The sequence below is a fragment of the Neovison vison genome, chromosome 6 (assembly GCF_020171115.1).
Source record: "Neovison vison isolate M4711 chromosome 6, ASM_NN_V1, whole genome shotgun sequence".
NCBI lineage: Eukaryota > Metazoa > Chordata > Mammalia > Carnivora > Mustelidae > Neogale > Neogale vison.
Window position 1 is genome coordinate 188,892,860 of NC_058096.1, and position 18,002 is coordinate 188,910,861.

At 38.1% G+C, this 18,002-nt stretch overlaps 1 protein-coding gene and 1 non-coding gene across 2 annotated transcripts in view; both read right to left on the bottom strand.

Annotated features, from left to right (window-relative positions):
• Positions 1-17,685, bottom strand: part of TAFA1 (TAFA chemokine like family member 1) — a 584,591-nt gene extending 566,906 nt beyond the window's left edge. Inside the window, exon 1 of the mRNA XM_044253199.1 lies at positions 17,664-17,685. The gene's annotated coding sequence lies outside the window, so the exon portion shown is untranslated. The remainder of the gene's footprint in view (positions 1-17,663) is intronic.
• On the bottom strand, positions 8,528-8,634 carry LOC122910969. The gene has a single exon (XR_006385319.1). It is a non-coding gene; the product is annotated as a U6 spliceosomal RNA (small nuclear RNA).
• Positions 17,686-18,002: the final 317 nt, after the last annotated feature.

The following is an 18,002-nucleotide window of genomic DNA, read 5'->3' on the forward strand; positions in this document are numbered from 1 at the left end:
TTTCTTGCCTGACTGTTCTAGTTAGGACTTCTAGTACTATGTTAAGTAAGAGTAGGTGAGAGGGGGCACACTTCACTTGTCTTGCTCCTGTTCTTAGAGGGAAAGCTTTCAACATTTTACCACTGAGTATAATGAAGCTATGGGCTTGTTATGTACACCCTTTAATATATTGAGGCATGTTCTCCTCTAGAGCTGGTAAAGCTCTTTGTTTGCTCTCTTAACTCAGCCAAACTGCCTCCTAACTACCCTAGCCAAACATGGGTACTGGCTTTGTTCTACAAACCATGAGCTCTGCTCACTTCTCTCCTCATGTGGCACTTGGTCACACAGCTTCCAGGAATTCTGGTCAGATAGTGTGAAAGACACCCTAGCTGGTGGAGCTACCTTGCCTGGGTGGAAGAGGGAAGGGCCACTCCAGGCTACTCTCAATTTCCCAAACAGGCTCTCCAGTTGGCAGGGACTGAGACTTAGTCTTGGCTTAAGCTTTGAATTAATTGCCCTGTTTGTGCATCTCATGGCAAATCTTCATACCTAGCACTGGCTTTGCCCTTGGCAAAGAGCTCTGGCTCCCCACCTCTTAGCTCAAAGGCCATGGGGCCATGCTGCTTCCAGAAGTTGCCAGTCCTTCCAGTCAGATTGGGGCCAGAAGACACTTTCCACAGTATGTGGGGCTGGGATTCAGCTTCTTGCCTAGACACAGGCAAACCTCCAGGGCAGGCAAACCTTTCTTGATTGAGGATCCAAACCCGGCACATCTGTTCTCAGCTGACTTCCCTGGTTGGAGTGAGCTCCCAACTCAGTTCTATAGATGAACAAAGCTGCTGGTTGGGATTATAACTTGGGGACTGCAGGTATGATCCATGTACTATTTCTTGCAAGCCCCTCCTGTCTTCCCTGTCACAGTCAGATTCCCTGCAGATACCCTTGCAATTCCTGTGGTGCAAGATCAGAGTAGGGACCGCTGCAAAGCAAGCCACAATGCCGGTTTTTCGTTGTATTCCCCGGGTTCTCTTTTTGAATTGAATTTGAGACACTGAAGGCTCAAGAAACATCTCTCTGCATGATGCTCTACTGGCCTAGGAGAGGAACAATGGGGTCAACATGTAGCCGCTTCTCTTACTCATCTAATCATCCTGTCTTGTTCTGTGTGACGCAAGGTGCTTTAGACTCACCCCTGGTGTTCTTGGATTCTTTCAGTGATGTCTTGTTTTTGAATAGTTGTTAGCTGTCCTTCTTGTGAGGGGGAGCAAAGTCAGGAACAACAACATTGCCATCTTGGTGATATCATTCCTCTAATAGTTTTTCAATTATTTTCTGTATGTATTTATACATAGAAACCATGTATCTTAGTTTCAAGAATGGTTTCAATGTTAAAAAATGGGCATACCAGATGCAAAAATAGACTTTTACTTATCAAAGACCTATTTTGGTAACTTCAAATGTTGCTTGCTCATTTTACTACATCTTTCATTTCTTCAAAGTGTTCACATAGTAATTTATATTCCATATCTCATATTCCTCAATAAAATAATAAGGTATCTAAATTTGATTGTTTGCTTGCTTTTGCTGACTCTCACTTACAGTGTTTTATGAGCTCCTGTGGATTGACCTTAGTCAATTGGGAACGAGAGTGGCTACCCTGAGGATACTTTGCACCATGGAGAATTTGCTTTCACTTCTGCTGAGAGCCAAGGGATTCTACAAGCCTGGGGTATCTTTTTTTATTTAAGATTTTATTTATTTATTTGACAGACAGAGATCACAGGTAGGCAGAGAGGCAGGCAGAGAGAGAGGGGAGAAGCAGGCTCCCCGCTGAGTGGAGAGCCCGAGGCGGGGCTCAATCCCAGGACCCTGGGACCATGACCTGAGCCAAAAGCAGAGGCTTTAACCCACTGAGCCACCCAGGTGCTCCAAGCCTGGGGTATCTTTAGACTTTTCAGGGCCACAAACTTAATCTAGGAATCTCAGGTTCTGCTCATCTAATCACCTTTGATAGTCATAGTCTTATGAAATGTAGAGATAAACAATACACAGGTATCTCTCTCTCTCTCTCTCTCTCTCTCTATATATATATATATATATATATACACATATATATGTAAATTAAATATTAAATATTAAATCCTCCTTGTCCCATCTTCATTCCAGTTGCCAATATGATGATGGTTTCTTCCAAGTTTTGATGGTGCAATTTCACAGTGACTCACTCCTTTCCAAGGGGAAATCCCTTTCTAACATTGTATCCTTATCATTTTACCCTTTCAGTGTCACTAAATAGCTCCAGGGATTCCTTTAATGAGAAGTTGTTGCTACACTTCTTATCCCTTTTGCTTCCTTCCTGAAAACTTCTGAGACATCACGGTATGAAATTCCTAAAAGAAGCCACTTAATTTCTGGAAGGGTGAGGTGGTTAACGTCCATGGGGTTACTTTTGACCACTCGGGGCTGGGAATGGATCTCTACCCTTAAAATGGATAGCTTAGGTGGGAGTCCTGATCTGTTAGGATTGAGTAGGATTGCCTTTTAAGAACACAAAAAGAGCTGCCTCTCTCCTTAGTGCAAGCTCACAAACAAGAATCCCTGTGATCACACAGGAAGATGATCGTCACTTACAAATCAAGAGACACAGAAGTAAACCTGCCTTGCTAGCACCTCCAGAACCGGGAATAATAAATTTCTGTTGTTTTAATCATCCAGTCTATGGTATTTTGATATGGCAGCCCAAGCTAAGTAAGAATAAATATTTTATTTATTTATTAAAAAAAAAATCGTATCAAGGTAATTCAAGTAGTGCTTGCCTTCCTCTTCTCATCACAAACTTACAATCCTGAGCCAATATCTTTTCTGTCTTGGCAAAATCTCATGCTCCTTTCTAGTATGAATCATTTTGCAACATTTGAACCGCAAGCTTTCAATGTCATGAGATATCTCCAAGAATCCCTTTAATGTAAAGTTTTCTTGCTGAGGTCACCTGCTCTAGGACATCTTCTTCCCATTTTTGTCACAATCCCTTTCCTCATTTATGTTGATTGCTTTGTCTTCACTAAGTTTCCCTGCATGTCTAGGTTAGTTAAAAGATGGCATTTCTATTGTTCAATAATTTGAATCCTCTATCTGAAAACCATTAGCTCTGTGACTTGGTAAATTATTTGTTCTTAATCCTTTGCATTTCAATATCTTCATTTGTAAAACAGAATAACACACATAACAGTTTTTTTCTTTTGGTTTTCATTCACTAGGAACTTAAATACCATGTAGGATGCTAAACACGTTAATGTAATGCCTAGGAAAAGTTACATTTACTGTTTCCTTTTCTTTAGAGATCTTAGTGTTTTCCATATTGTTTGGTATTTGTTTTAGGTGATTTTTTTTATTTTTTGGTCTTCCCCCAAAGATGACTTACATGTTTAAAAGACATTCTGCTCATACCCTTTGCCTTTCTCCCACAAGATTAAAATACACTGTTAGGGTCCGTAATCAAAGGAGTGAGACTGATACAAAGCGAAAGTCAAGCAAAGCTTTATTTCGCGCCAAGCATCAAGAATCAAACTGACCGGTCAGGGCCGTCTCTTGCAAAGAGGCGACCCCTTCCAGCCTCACAGACTAACTTTTTTTTTTTTTCTCCCAATTTATTTATTTTCAGAAAAACAGTATTCATTATTTTTTCAACACACCCAGTGCTCCATGCAAGCTGTGCCCTCTATAATACCCACCACCTGGCACCCCAACCTCCCACCCCCCCCGCCACTTCAAACCCCTCAGATTGTTTTTCAGAGTCCATAGTCTCTAACGGTTCATCTCCCATTCCAATTTACCCAAAAGCACATACCCTCCCCAATGTCCATAACCCTACCTCCCTTCTCCCAACCCCCCTCCCCCCAGCAACCCACAGTTTGTTTCGTGAGATTAAGAGTCACTTATGGTTTGTCTCCCTCCCTATCCCATCTTGTTTCATGGATTCTTCTCCTACCCACTTAAGCCCCCATGTTGCATCACCACTTCCTCATATCAGGGAGATCATATGATATTTGTCTTTCTCCGCTTGACTTATTTCGCTAAGCATGATACGCTCTAGTTCCATCCATGTTGTCGCAAATGGCAAGATTTCGTTTCTTTTGATGGCTGCATAGTATTCCATTGTGTATATATACCACATCTTCTTGATCCATTCATCTGTTGATGGACATCTAGGTTCTTTCCATAGTTTGGCTATTGTGGACATTGCTGCTATGAACATTCGGGTGCACGTGCCCCTTTGGATCACTACGTTTGTATCTTTAGGATAAATTCCCAGTAGTGCAATTGCTGGGTCATAGGGCAGTTCTATTTTCAACATTTTGAGGAACCTCCATGCTGTTTTCCAGAGTGGTTGCACCAGCTTGCATTCCCACCAACAGTGTAGGAGGGTTCCCCTTTCACCGCATCCTCGCCAGCATCTGTCATTTCCTGACTTGTTGATTTTAGCCATTCTGACTGGTGTGAGGTGAAATCTCATTGTGGTTTTGATTTGTATTTCCCTGATGCCGAGTGATATGGAGCACTTTTTCATGTGTCTGTTGGCCATCTGGATGTCTTCTTTGCAGAAACGTCTGTTCATGTCCTCTGCCCATTTCTTGATTGGATTATTTGTTCTTTGGGTGTTGAGTTTGTTAAGTTCTTTATAGATTTTGGACACTAGTCCTTTATCTGATATGTCGTTTGCAAATATCTTCTCCCATTCTGTCAGTTGTCTTTTGGTTTTGTTAATTGTTTCCTTTGCTGTGCAAAAGCTTTTGATTTTGATGAAATCCCAAAAGTTCATTTTTGCCTTTGTTTCCCTTGCCTTTGGCGATGTTCCTAGGAAGATGTTGCTGCGGCTGAGGTCGAAGAGGTTGCTGCCTGTGTTCTCCTCAGGATTTTGATGGATTCCTTTCTCACATTGAGGTCCTTAATCCATTTTGAATCTATTTTTGTGTGTGGTGTAAGGAAATGGTCCAATTTCATTTTTCTGCACGTGGCTGTCCAATTTTCCCAACACCATTTATTGAAGAGGCTGTCTTTTTTCCATTGGACATTCTTTCCTGCTTTGTCGAAGATTAGTTGACCATAGAGTTGAGGGTCTATTTCTGGGCTCTCTATTCTGTTCCATTGGTCTATGTGTCTGTTTTTGTGCCAGTACCATGCTGTCTTGATGATGACAGCTTTGTAATAAAGCTTGAAGTCCGGAATTGTGATGCCACCAACTTTGGCTTTGTTTTTCAATATCCCTTTGGCTATTCGAGGTCTTTTCTGGTTCCATATAAATTTTAAAATTATTTGTTCCATTTCTTTGAAAAAGATGGATGGTACTTTGATAGGAATTGCATTAAATGTGTAGATTGCTTTAGGTAGCATAGACATTTTCACAATATTTATTCTTCCAATCCAGGGTCATGGAACATTTTTCCATTTCTTTGTGTCTTCCTCAATTTCTTTCATGAGTACTTTATAGTTTTCTGAGTATAGATTCTTAGCCTCTAGGGTTAGGTTTATTCCTAGGTATCTTATGGTTTGGGGTGCAATTGTAAATGGGATTGACTCCTTAATTGAAGTCAAATTATCACTCTTCAGAGATGATATGATACTCTATGTGGAAAACCCAAAGACTCCACTCCAAAACTGCTAGAACTTATACAGGAATTCCGTAAAGTGTTAGGATATAAGATCAATGCACAGAAATCAGTTGCATTTCTCTACACCAACGACAGACTAACTTTTATAGAGGTAGTTTAGCTGGGCTATACACAGGTGGCCAATGAGATTGTAATATGCAGAGAACACTGCAAGTCATGCTAAGTCTGCCACACACAGGAAAAAACTGCTAGGTAACACACGGGTGGCCAGTTGAATTTCAATTTACCCTAGTAGATATATGCGTGCCCCACTGATTGGATGTCTTCACCTGGCCTGACCTGCCCTTGTATCTAGGCTTTGCAAGTTAAGTTCCTCTGGGAGGGGCGGGGTCAGTCTAAGTTCACTACATAAACACAAAATGACTCCCTCTGGCCAACCAGGCCCTTACAACACTATTCAAAAAAGTCATGACCTGGGGTGCCTGGGTGGTTCAGTCAGTTGAGTGGCTGCCTTTGGCTTAGGTTGTGATCCTGGGATTCTGGGATCAAGCCCCCTCACTGGGCTCCCTGCTCAGCAAGGGGACTGTTTCTCCCTCTCCCACACCCCCTGCTGTGTTCTTTCTCTCACTGTGTCTCCCTCTGTCAAATAAATAAAATCTTCAAAAAAAAAAGTTAAAAAAAAGTCATGACCTGCATATGAATATGAATAGTCTCCTTTTAAATGACTTTTTAAAGGAATAATTAAAATAATAAGTGGTTAAACTGTACAAGGTACAATACTTCTTTTGACCTTACCATTAAAGTTACAGAAATGAACCAACTCATACAATCAAAACAAAAAAATGAATAACATCTGAAAATGATTATATTCTTGATTTATAAAGCCCTTTGCAGAACAATACATACAATAGAGAAATAACAACTTTTTTTAAATTTTTTTTGAAACACCAACTTTTGAAGTTTTACCACCATTGTTTTTGTAGAATAATAAATACTATCTTCTTATAACTTGTATTATTCTAACTTTTTCTCATCTATTTATAATTTATTGAGCAATTCACAAAAATGTTACTATTGACTTGATAAATCATAACTCCCTAATCAAATATTGATGAAAACTTTAATTCCCCCAAATCCCACATTCTCTAGAAGTTTATTATTTGAGAAATGCTTTATTTCTTGAGTTGCAAAAGGGGAACTTGCATGTATAGGGAAACTAAAGCATATGCTAAGAAAAGGAAAGCACAGATGTTTCTTCTATATAGAACTGGGGAGACTGCAATGCACAGACTGCTCTGAAAGGATTGTTTTCTAACTTTCATCCGACCGGGATCATATTTGGGAAAGAAAACTAAAGTCAGTGAATACACTGATAAAAAGGAAAGATAATTGAATTAAAAAGTTTTTTAATGACTATATAGCATGAGTTAGCCATTACTGACCATAAACCAGCTGCCTTCATTTTTAAGTTAATTCTATAACTTTTTTGTGTTCTGTTTTCATAAGCATGGACTGTAGTGTATCTTCCTTGTAATAATCAGAGGTTTTCTTTTTAAATAACTATCTTCTTGGAATTGTTAACCTAAAACCTTACAGTCGACTATACATATTAATCATAGGAAACTTCAATTATTACAGTATTTTAGGTAAGAGGTAATCACACTGTCTAAAAAGAAAGAGGTAGAAAATAGCAAGTGTTAGGAACTGTCATATATTTCTGATGTGAGTGTGAAGAAGCAAGCACTTTTGAAAACTGACATTTCCTGCCTAAATTGAAAACATACACAATCCATGTCCCAAAAATTCCATCCCTAAGTGTATTCATAACAGAAATGGGCACACACTTATAAAAGAGTAAGTATTCAAGTATTCATAGCAGCATTATTTCTCACAGCCCCAAACTGGAAACCACGTAGATGTTCACCCTAGTGGGATGGATTAATAATGGGATAGCCATTCATTAGCAATGAGAACGAGCCATCTGCCATATGAACTCTCATGGATCAACTTATAAACTCAATATCGAGTAGAAGTCAGATAGGACAAATAATGCTAAAATGTGTATAAAACCAGAGAATAGCCAAAACAATTTTGAGAAAGAACAAAGTCAGAGGTATCATAATCCCAGATTTCAAACTCTACTATGAACCTATAATAATTAAAACAGTAGGGTACTGGCACAAAAATAGATATATAGGTTAATAGAATAGAACAGAGAACTCAGAAATAAACTCATGTTTATATGGTCAATTAAACTATGGCAAAAGATCCAGTAATATACAATGGTAAGAAGACAGTCTCTTCAGTACATGGTGTTGGGGAAACCAGACAACTACATGCAAAAGAAGAAACTGGACTCCTGTCTTACACTATGCACACAAACCCAACACATTAAAGAGCTAACTATAGTAAGGAGTCTATTTCTTGGTTTACCTCTCTCTCTTTTTACTCCTAAGCTCATTCATTGTTTCCTAACTATAGAGAACAAATTGATGGTTACCAGAGGGGAGGTAGGTGGGAGAATGGGTTAAACAGGTGATGGGGATTAAGGAACGCATTTGTTGTGATGAGCACCAGATGTATGAAAGCGTTGAATCACTAAATTATATACCTGAAACTGATACTGTACTGTATGTTAGCTAAGTGGAATTTAACAAAAACTCTTAAAAAAGACTTAATTATAAGACCTGAAACCATAAAATTCCTAATAGAACACAACAAATTCTTAGACATAGGGTTTAGCGATCTTTTTCAGAATCTGCCTCCTCTCACAAGGAAAGCAAAAGCAAAATAAACTATGAGACTGTATCAAACTAAAGTGATTTTGCACAGCAAAGAAAAAGAATCAGCAAAATGAAAAGGCAACCTACTTCTCTTATTACAGAAGATATTTGCAAATGATATATTCAATAAGATGTTTCTTTCTTTTTTTTTTTTTTAATATGGAACGCGTCATGAATTTGCATGTCATCCTTGCGCAGGAGCCATGTTAATCTTCTCTGTGTCATTCCAATTTTAGTATATGTGCTGCCGAAGCAAGCACTTTATTTCTAACATATATAAAGAATTCATACAATTTAGCAACAAAAACAAAACCAAACAACATGATTAAAAAAATAGGCATAGGATCTAAATAGATCATTCTCCAAAGAAGACATACAGATGGCCAAAAAAACATCAAAAGATGTTCAACCTCACTAATCATAGGGGAAATGAAAATCAAAACCACTGTGAGACACTCTCTCACACCTGTCAGAATGACTAAAATAAAAATAAAATAAAATAAACCCAAGAAACTACAAGTGTTGGTGAGGGTCTGGAGAAAAGAGAACCCCGGTCCACTGTTGGTGGGACTGTATATTAGTGCAGTCACTATGGAAAACAGTAAAGAGAGTCCTCAAAACCTGGGTGGCTCAGTTGGTTGGGCAGCTGCCTTCGGCTCGGATCATGATCCTGGTGTCCTGGGATCAAGTCCCACATCCGGCTCCTTGCTCCGCGGGGAGCCTGCTTCTCCCTCTGCCTCTGTCTGCCTGTGCTCACGCTCTCTCTCTCTCTCTCTGACAAATAAATAAATAAAATCTTTAAAAAAAAAATTAAAAAGATCATACAATCCAATTCCATTTCTAGGCATTTATCCAAAGAAAACAAAAACACTCATTAGAAAAGATATATACCCCTCATGTTCATTTTAACATTATTCACAATAGCTAAGATATGGAAGCAACGTGTGTCTGTTGCCAGATGAATAGATGAAAAAGATACAGCATGTATATAAAATGGAATACCACTCAGCCATAAAAAGAATGAGAAGATCTCATTGTGACAACACATTGTGACAGCACATGTTTGTGTGACAACACAAACAATTGTGACAACACATAAGGATCCTGAGGATATTATGCAAAATGAAGTCACTCAGACAGAGAAAGACAGATACCATATGATCTCACTTAAATGTGGGATCTAAAAATCAAAACAAACAAATAAACAAACAAATAAAAAATATGTAAATATAGAGAACAAACTGGTGGTTGCCAGAGGGCAGGATGGTGGGGAGATGGGTGAAATAGTTCAGGGGGATTAAGAGGTACAAACTTCTACTTATAAAATAGGTAAGTCATGGGGATGTAAAATATAAGGAACCTGATCAATAATACTATAAACTGTAATAGCTTTATATTGTGACAGATGGGTCACTTACCATGATGATCATTATGTAATGTATATAGATGTCAAACCATGATGCTATATACCTGAAATTAATACATTAATTCATGTCAACTATACTTCAATAAAAATAATTAATTAGGAAAAGAAGTCAGACACACCAAAATGTACATATCAAGGGCCTGGGTGGCTCAGTGGGTTAAGCCTCTGCCTTCAGCTCAGGGCACAATCTCAGGGTCCTGGGATCAAGCCCCTCATTGGGCTCTCTGCTCAGCGGGGAGCCTGTTCCCCACCCCCAGCCTGCCTCTCTGCTTACTTATGATCTCTGTCTGTAAAATAAATAAATAAATAAAAACTTAAAAAAATTTAAAAATGTACATATCATATGGTTCCATTATATAAAGTATAATGTAGAAAAAATTAATCTATACTGTTCAAAAGTCAGAATCATGGGTAGTTGGAAGTGGGTGGAGTCATGTCTGGAAAGAAGCATAAAGGTCCTGTGATGTGCCTGCTTATGAATGTGCTTCCCACAAGTTTGTCCAGTCTGTGAAAATATATTGAGCTATACACTTGCATGTGCATATATATTTCTCTATGAAAACTGTATTTCAATTAAATTTAGTGTTAAAAAATGAAATGGTATAACAATTTTGTCTGTTCAATTTATATATTGTTTTTCATGTTAACTTTATGATAATGAACAGCTAAGTGTAATTAATAACAGCACTATCATCTTTCTGCAGAATATTTTTTTATAAATTAACTAGTGACTCATTTGTAAAACACACAGCAAAAATCCAGTTCTTCTACAAAATGGGTTGAGTAGGGTTTTCATAGCATTGCGGTAGCACTATGATAGTTATGTCATTTATTTTTTGGATAGGCTTAACTGTATTAACACACCTGAAAATTGCAGAATAAATATTCTATATTCCACTTTAGAAAGGCATTTTATTACACAAACATTAAAATCCACTCCTTCAGATAATAAAACAAAGGTAACTGAATTTTCAACCATTTGAGGTTTAATGTCAGAACTTTGTTCTTAAAATGAAAAGTATATAGACTCAATTATCTTTGAAAGGTCCCGAGTAGTACAGCATACCAGAGATGGAATTACAGCTCAGTCTGTACAAGATATATGGCTTTTCCTCTATCATTAATTCAATCATTTTTCTTCCTATTTAGCATGAGATAAAGAAGCTGGCTTGCATTTATAGCCATTTTATTAAGGGGTGACAAAACGATCAGAAACATACCAGCCCCACATACATCTGGGAGCTCTAATGACCTGAGGTAATAGATTTATAGTTCAGAGTTCCTGTAAAATGCATGCTCACTGGATAAAAGGGCAAGTTGGATTTTCCATAGTATTTAAATTATTTTCTCTTTCATTCTCTCTTATCTTCCCTCCCTGACCCCAATGTAGTGCACCAATATGGGAATTCACAAAAATTAATCCCAGATATGGGACTGTATTGTACCATAGAAAGGTCTGAATTTTATAGTCACACAAATCTGGAATTAGTGGCTGGATCTGCCGCTTACTGTCAACTGATGACACTTAGTGGACTTGTCTGGAAAACAGGAATGACATCGATCTTATCTTGTCATACTAAAAATGAAAGGTAGGGCGCCTGGGGTGGCTCACTTGGCTAAGCACCTGCCTTCAGGTCAAGTCACGATCCCAGGATCCTGGGATTGAGCCCCACATCAGGCTTCCTGCTCAGTGGAAAGTCTGCTTCTCCCTCTGTCTGCCACAACCCCTGCTGTGTCTCTCTCTTTCTGTCAAATAAATAAATAGAATCTTTTTTTAAAAAGTAAATGTATATAAAATATCTTATGAGTTGTAGAGTATTTGGCATATAATGAGTGCTCAATAAATGACAGCTATTATTACTGTGTTAAAAGAAGGTGAAAGCAAATAAACGTTATGAAATTACTATGATCCATTCTTAAACCAAAGTTTAACGTTACTCTTTTTCTAATTGGAGAAGTATGTTTTTACTTTAAGGATATATACATTTCACCCAACCCAGGGTCCTTGGTCCAAAGCTCAAAACCATGTGGCCATGGTGGTTTCCTTTTTAGGATTCATGCCCCTGGCATAATGGCTTGGAAGGCCGTCCACGAGGAAGTGGAGTCTAATTCCCCGGGGCCAGGCATCGGAGCCGGCTTAGGGCATGCGTGGCCAACAAAATGCAGCAATAGAAGCAAGTGCCACACTAGGTTTGGGCTTCAAGAGGTCACGTGAGCTCACTTTGTGTCTTTGGGGAATCTGTTTTGGCCATGAGAACAACCTCAGAAGGAAGAGATACAATATAGGTAGGAGGCCGTCCAGCTAACTCTCCCAGTTGAGGCTCCAGACATGTGCAGGACCCCAAACTCATGAGCGGATCCAGCCTACCATTTTCCTGTGGCCACCCCTGAATGACCGCAAACACACGGGGGTGACCCGCACGTTAGAACTTCCCAGCAGAATTAGGAGCCAAATAAATGCTCATTATTTTAAGTCACTATTATGGGCGGTTTTTTACTCAACCATATCTACCTGCTAAAGACCATATGTTTTCTCATCAGTTCTTCAAAATTTTCTTTTAAACTAAGAGCATTAGTTGCCTTTGGAGGTTCAGTAGAGTATAGTATCCCTGTATATCATTTAATACAATCAGACATTCCTTAAGATTCTTGTGAGACATATGTATACACAAACTTACAGTTGGTTTTATAAAAATGCTTTATTGACTTCAGAATCTTCTAGATTTCCTTTTCAGTGTAGCCCCAGAAGACCTACAGTGACAAAGCCAATACTTAGGTCCTAATGTTCAGTATGCTCTGATACACACACACACACAGACATGATTCTCACCAAGGTGTTGAGGTAAGGAATTTATTTCAGACTTCCTGTATAATTAGGAGACATCTGATTGAGAAGATCAGCTTTAATATCAGCTTAGGATAGCTGTATGAAGGAAGGTACTTTTAAACTCCTTTTTTTTTTAAAAGATTTTATTTATTTATTAGAGAGACAGAGAGAGAGCACAAATAGGCAGAGCAGCAGGCAGAGGAGGAGGGCTCTCCATCAAGCAGGGAGCTGGATGTGGGGCTCGATTCCAGGACCTGGAGATCACGACCCGCGCCGAAGACAGACACCCAAACAACTGAGCCACCCAGGCGCCCCTTAAACTTCTTTATAAATTTATTTTTTTTTAAGATTTTATTTATTTATTTGACAGACAGAGATCACAAGTAGGCAGAGCAGCAGGCAGGGAGAGAGGGGGAAGCAGGATCCCCGCTTAGCAGAGAGCCCAATGCGGGGCTCGATCCCAGGACCCTGGGATCATGACCTGAACCGAAGGCAGAGGCTTTAACCCACTGAGCCACCCAGGCGTCCTTCTTTTAAAATTTAAATAAGTACATACAGTGAAAATTAAATTCATCTTCCTCCCCTGACTCATTCTAAAGACAGTCTCGTTGCCAATTTCTTATGCATCCGTTCAGAGATATCAAATCTGTTTGTATACATAATGTATATGTATACACAAAATTATGTGTGTGCGCATTTGTGTGTATGTATGTATACTTGTTCCCCTCCTTCCTCCTTTGCATTTTACAGTTTATCTTAGAAATCACTTCACATCACTAAATACAGATTTTAAGACAGACCTAAAGCAAGACAAGCCGACTTTACGTACACAGTGGTTACTGCTTGAGTAACTGGGAAGGGAAGCCGACTGGTGTCTAGAAGATGGTTAGTTTCCAATTTTCTATTCAACCTCTGATTTTTTTTAAGGATTTATTTCTTTGAGAGAGATGGGGAAGGCAGAGGAAAGGGATAATCTCAAGCAGAACCCAAGGTGAGACTTGACCTCACAAACCTGAGATCATGATCCGAGCCAAAATCAATAGTCAGGCACTCAATCCACTGAGCGCCACAGGTGCCCCCCAATTTTTTTGATTCCTTTCATTGAAGAGAGAGATGGGGTATGAGTGCCAGGAAATTAGAGATCATTGGAGACTGTTCACTGCTCCTCTCCTTAAACAACATTTGATGAACTCATGGTATAGATTTAGCCCAATTGGTAGTCACTGATTTAAATAAAATAAGCCCCAGAATTGGAAAGGACAGAGAAAATTCAGCTTCAGCTTGGATCAAGTTCTTTTGAGTGTGTAATTACTTAAAACACACACACACACACACACACATTTAGTGACTTAATAATATTAGTGAGTCTTATATTTTCTATGAATGCCTATGTAGGAAATCAGTCTATATCCTTAAAAGAAAATCAGATGCTAAGGAAAGCATCTGTGCTACCAAATGCTAGGAATGTGTGATTTATACACCCAAAGCCCAGAAATGATTAGATCATATAGGAGGTGATGGTACACATACGAGTCCTGAATTCAAAGACAAAGGCCATATTTACTTAGAAGTCAAGTTTATACAATTGAGAACTCTGCATTTTTCATAGGAATGCTTGTGGCTTGATGACCACCCTTCCTCAAATTCCCCTTAAAATCAGTGTAAGCACACCACAAATGCATCTAAATTCCTTTTAGCACAGAAAAACATCAGTGATACAGTTTCTAAACTCTTCTCAGTCTGTATTGCGTCACATACGGAAGACATATAGTCTGTTTGGTATTTTCTTTTGTTTGTTCATCAGTCAGTTGATTTTCCTGTTACCACCAAATTCAGATGATACTTGCTAAGTCCTACCTAAGTCCTAAAAACATAAAGTCAGTAAAACAGTAGCAATTTATTATAAGAAATTGAATCTGTAATTCTTCTTTTTTTTTTTAAGATTTTATTTATTTATTTGACAGAGACCACAAGCAGGCAGAGAAGCAGGCAGAGAGAAAGGAGGAAGCAGTCTCCCTGCTGAGCAGAGAGTGCAATTCTCTTTTTAAAGAATCAGATTACGTTTCAGATTCATTTTTCTACCATAAAAATTTCTAAGGGCTTAAAATTTAGAACACTTTTTTAGCGATGTTATAGGAACTAAGGTGGGCGAAAATAGGGGAGGGGAGGCAGAAGTAAAGGAAACATGGAGGAAGAGAGGGAGAGAGAAGGAAGGAGAAAGAAGAAGGGAAGAGGAAGTGTGCGGCAGGACACAGGTAGGAAGGAAAGGAGGAAAAGGAAGAAGGGAGAAAACCAAGAACCCTTACTTTCTAAACCAGCAATTCCATGAAGTAGTAATTCTATTAGAGAGAGACCCTTAGCTTACTTCTGACGACTAGCGCATATTCTTATCTGAACTTTAAATTGGAAGATTATTGTGTACTCTGGCTTTATCACAGAAATGAAGCAGCGAGCCCATTTTCTTAGAACACTCACAAATAAGCTTCAGAGAATCATATGCTGAAGACTTGGTGACTGCTACAAAAATAAACAAAAGCTTTTGGTTTATTTCTCATTAGATGAAAGCCTATAAAACACTGAATGTTTCAAGAGAGAACTCTGATATAAAAACTCTGTTTAAGAAAACATTAACTTGTACATCTGGAGAGGTAAGGGAGGGAAACCGTTCACACTACTTTTTCCCTCTATTTTATTTTCTCTTCCTGATAATTCTGGGAATAGCATCATGCCCTGTATTCGTCCAGTTACCGTTAATGCTCTGAACTTCTTGTTCTTGCCTGGCAGGGCTCCATCAATCCACAATCTTTCTACTATTAAATCTATTTCTCAGTATAGGTCACTTGAGTCAAAATCACTCAGTTATCGATAAAATATAACCCTCCACTAGGGGGCATATTTTTATCTCAACATTCAAAGAGTTGCCTTCTTAACATTCGCCAGTGTTAACAGAGGTTACACTCATAATTCTTTTAAAGGAGACTATAATTTAAAAATCTGCTCTACCCTTGATAATTAGGCATAACTTCTATTAATATAAAATGAGAATTATGTGACTTATCGGTGGCAAGATCAGACCCCTTTGTTTAAACTAATGGTGAAAGTTATGACTTTTCCATATTGTGAAAGACTCCTCTGAAACATATCAGCATTTAAGAAAATGCCATTAAAAAAGAAAATGCCATTTACCCTCAATGTTGTTGCTTAAAACCCAAATGGTGAAAAAAAAAATATACTCAAACTCTATATCAAGCCTGTATATTGTTGGTGTCATTTACTTCTCTCATCCTTTGTTTTAGATAATGGCTTACATTTCAAAACAAAGGAGAGTCACTTCACTAGTATACAATTGACCACAAATAATAGATTCATTTTTTTTCTTATTATCACTAGTTTCTGACTACAAAAGGTCCAGGTGTAACCTTTACCCCAAATCCCACCTTATATTTAAGTCGCTATAAAAGCAGACTATATTACATATTTAAAAGAATTAAATGCAAATTTGGTTATATTGAATGTTTAACAAAGACCATAATACCAAGACAATTCATATCAAAAACTAAATTTTTATAATATTGAAAAACTCACTGCATATCCAAGTGGCATATTATAGATATTATTTAGGAATTTGTTAACCTTAAGTCCTAAAGTTTTCCTGTTAATACACAAATGACCCATATCACCTATTTTAAAAGCTAACAATAAATACAGTACTCCCAGTTGGGCTGATGGAATTATCAGATGCCTCATGACAATAGTTCATTCAGATCAAGAAATTTTTTTTTTTTTTAACAAACTCATATGTGGAATTCAAGGGGTAAGGTGGGGGGATTCAGGCAAATGAAAACCCCAACAGATCCCTGAGACACCAAAATGTATAATATACACCAACTAATGTGTTTTACTCTTAGAAAAGCATACTCACTAATGACTTAATTACTCATATATTTTTTTAAAGATTTATTTATTTATTTGAGGGAGAGAGAAAGAGAGAGCAAGTGAGCAGGGGGAGGAGGATAGGGAGAGAATCTCAAGCAGACTCCTTGCTAAGCAGGGAATCCAATGCGGGGCTTGTTCTCACCACCCAGCAGTCATGACCTGAGCTGAAATCGAGTCAAACACTTAACTGAGCCACCCAGGCACCCTACACTTTTACTGTTATTTTAGACACACTTTGAATAATTTTAGTTATTTCATTTCTTGGTACATAGGCTATTATAAAAAAATAAGAAAGAAAAGGGATGCTAAGACACACTTTCAGCAAGACGAAAAATAATACAGCATCTGACACAAGTATTCAAAAAGTCCAGCTTGCTGGGATTAGTAAGGGCATCTCAAGACACCACTGTTGTCCACATGATTCAATAATAGCATAAAAAGATAACCCTAAGCTATCTTACACAAAACACAAAATTGTGTTCAAAATACTATTTAAGATGGCAAACAAAGCTATAATTCATTGTAGAAACTCTTTCATTTTATGGCTATGTTTTTGTTGTTATTGTCAACGTTTTACTTGCAGAGGAGATAACTATAATTACCTAAGCCAGTCACCTGTGAGAACCCAGACTTCCCAATATCATAAGGTAAACAAGGTTATTATGTGGGCTTTGGTTACGCACTACTGAGAATTGATTTTATTTCACCCACATTGAGCCCCTATCCTAGGCAAAACACATGCTAAGGAAGATGCACTGGGAATGCATGACCTTATGGTATGTCCTACCGAAATTTCTCATCCATTCAATTTAATTAACTCATTGTTCCCGTCATTCATGACAATGGCCGTGAGAAACTTTCTAAGACTATCTTTTATATACCCCTCCTCACCCTATTGAAACACAACTTCAACAAAGAAAATGGATGTGACAATAGTGACAGCAAACAGCTGGATAGCCCTTGCTAAGTTTTAGGCACTCTTCTAAGCCCTTTACAGATACTACTTCATTTAATCCTTAAAACCTTCTTGCGAAACAGGGACAATTATCACCCTAAATTTAGAGATGAGGAAACAGACACAGAGAAATTAGGAAACTTACTCGGGGTCTCACAGCCAATAAGCAGCAGAACTGGGAATCAAATGCCATCATTTCCTAAGAAAAGTAAATTATCAGCATACTCATGAATAAGGATTTTTTAAAGAATATAATTGAAGTACATTAAGTATGATGAAAGTCAATTATCTTAGCTTCAAACTGTCAACATGGCATGTCTACATTTAAGTAAACATTTGAAACCCTCCAAAATTTTTCATTTTGTTCCCAAAGACTGGCCAAGTATGTGTGTATGCATTGCTTACATCCAGTTCAAATGCAAACTGACAACAATGGGCCTGAATGTTAGAAGTATCACATAGCCTCATATGCAATGGGCTAAGA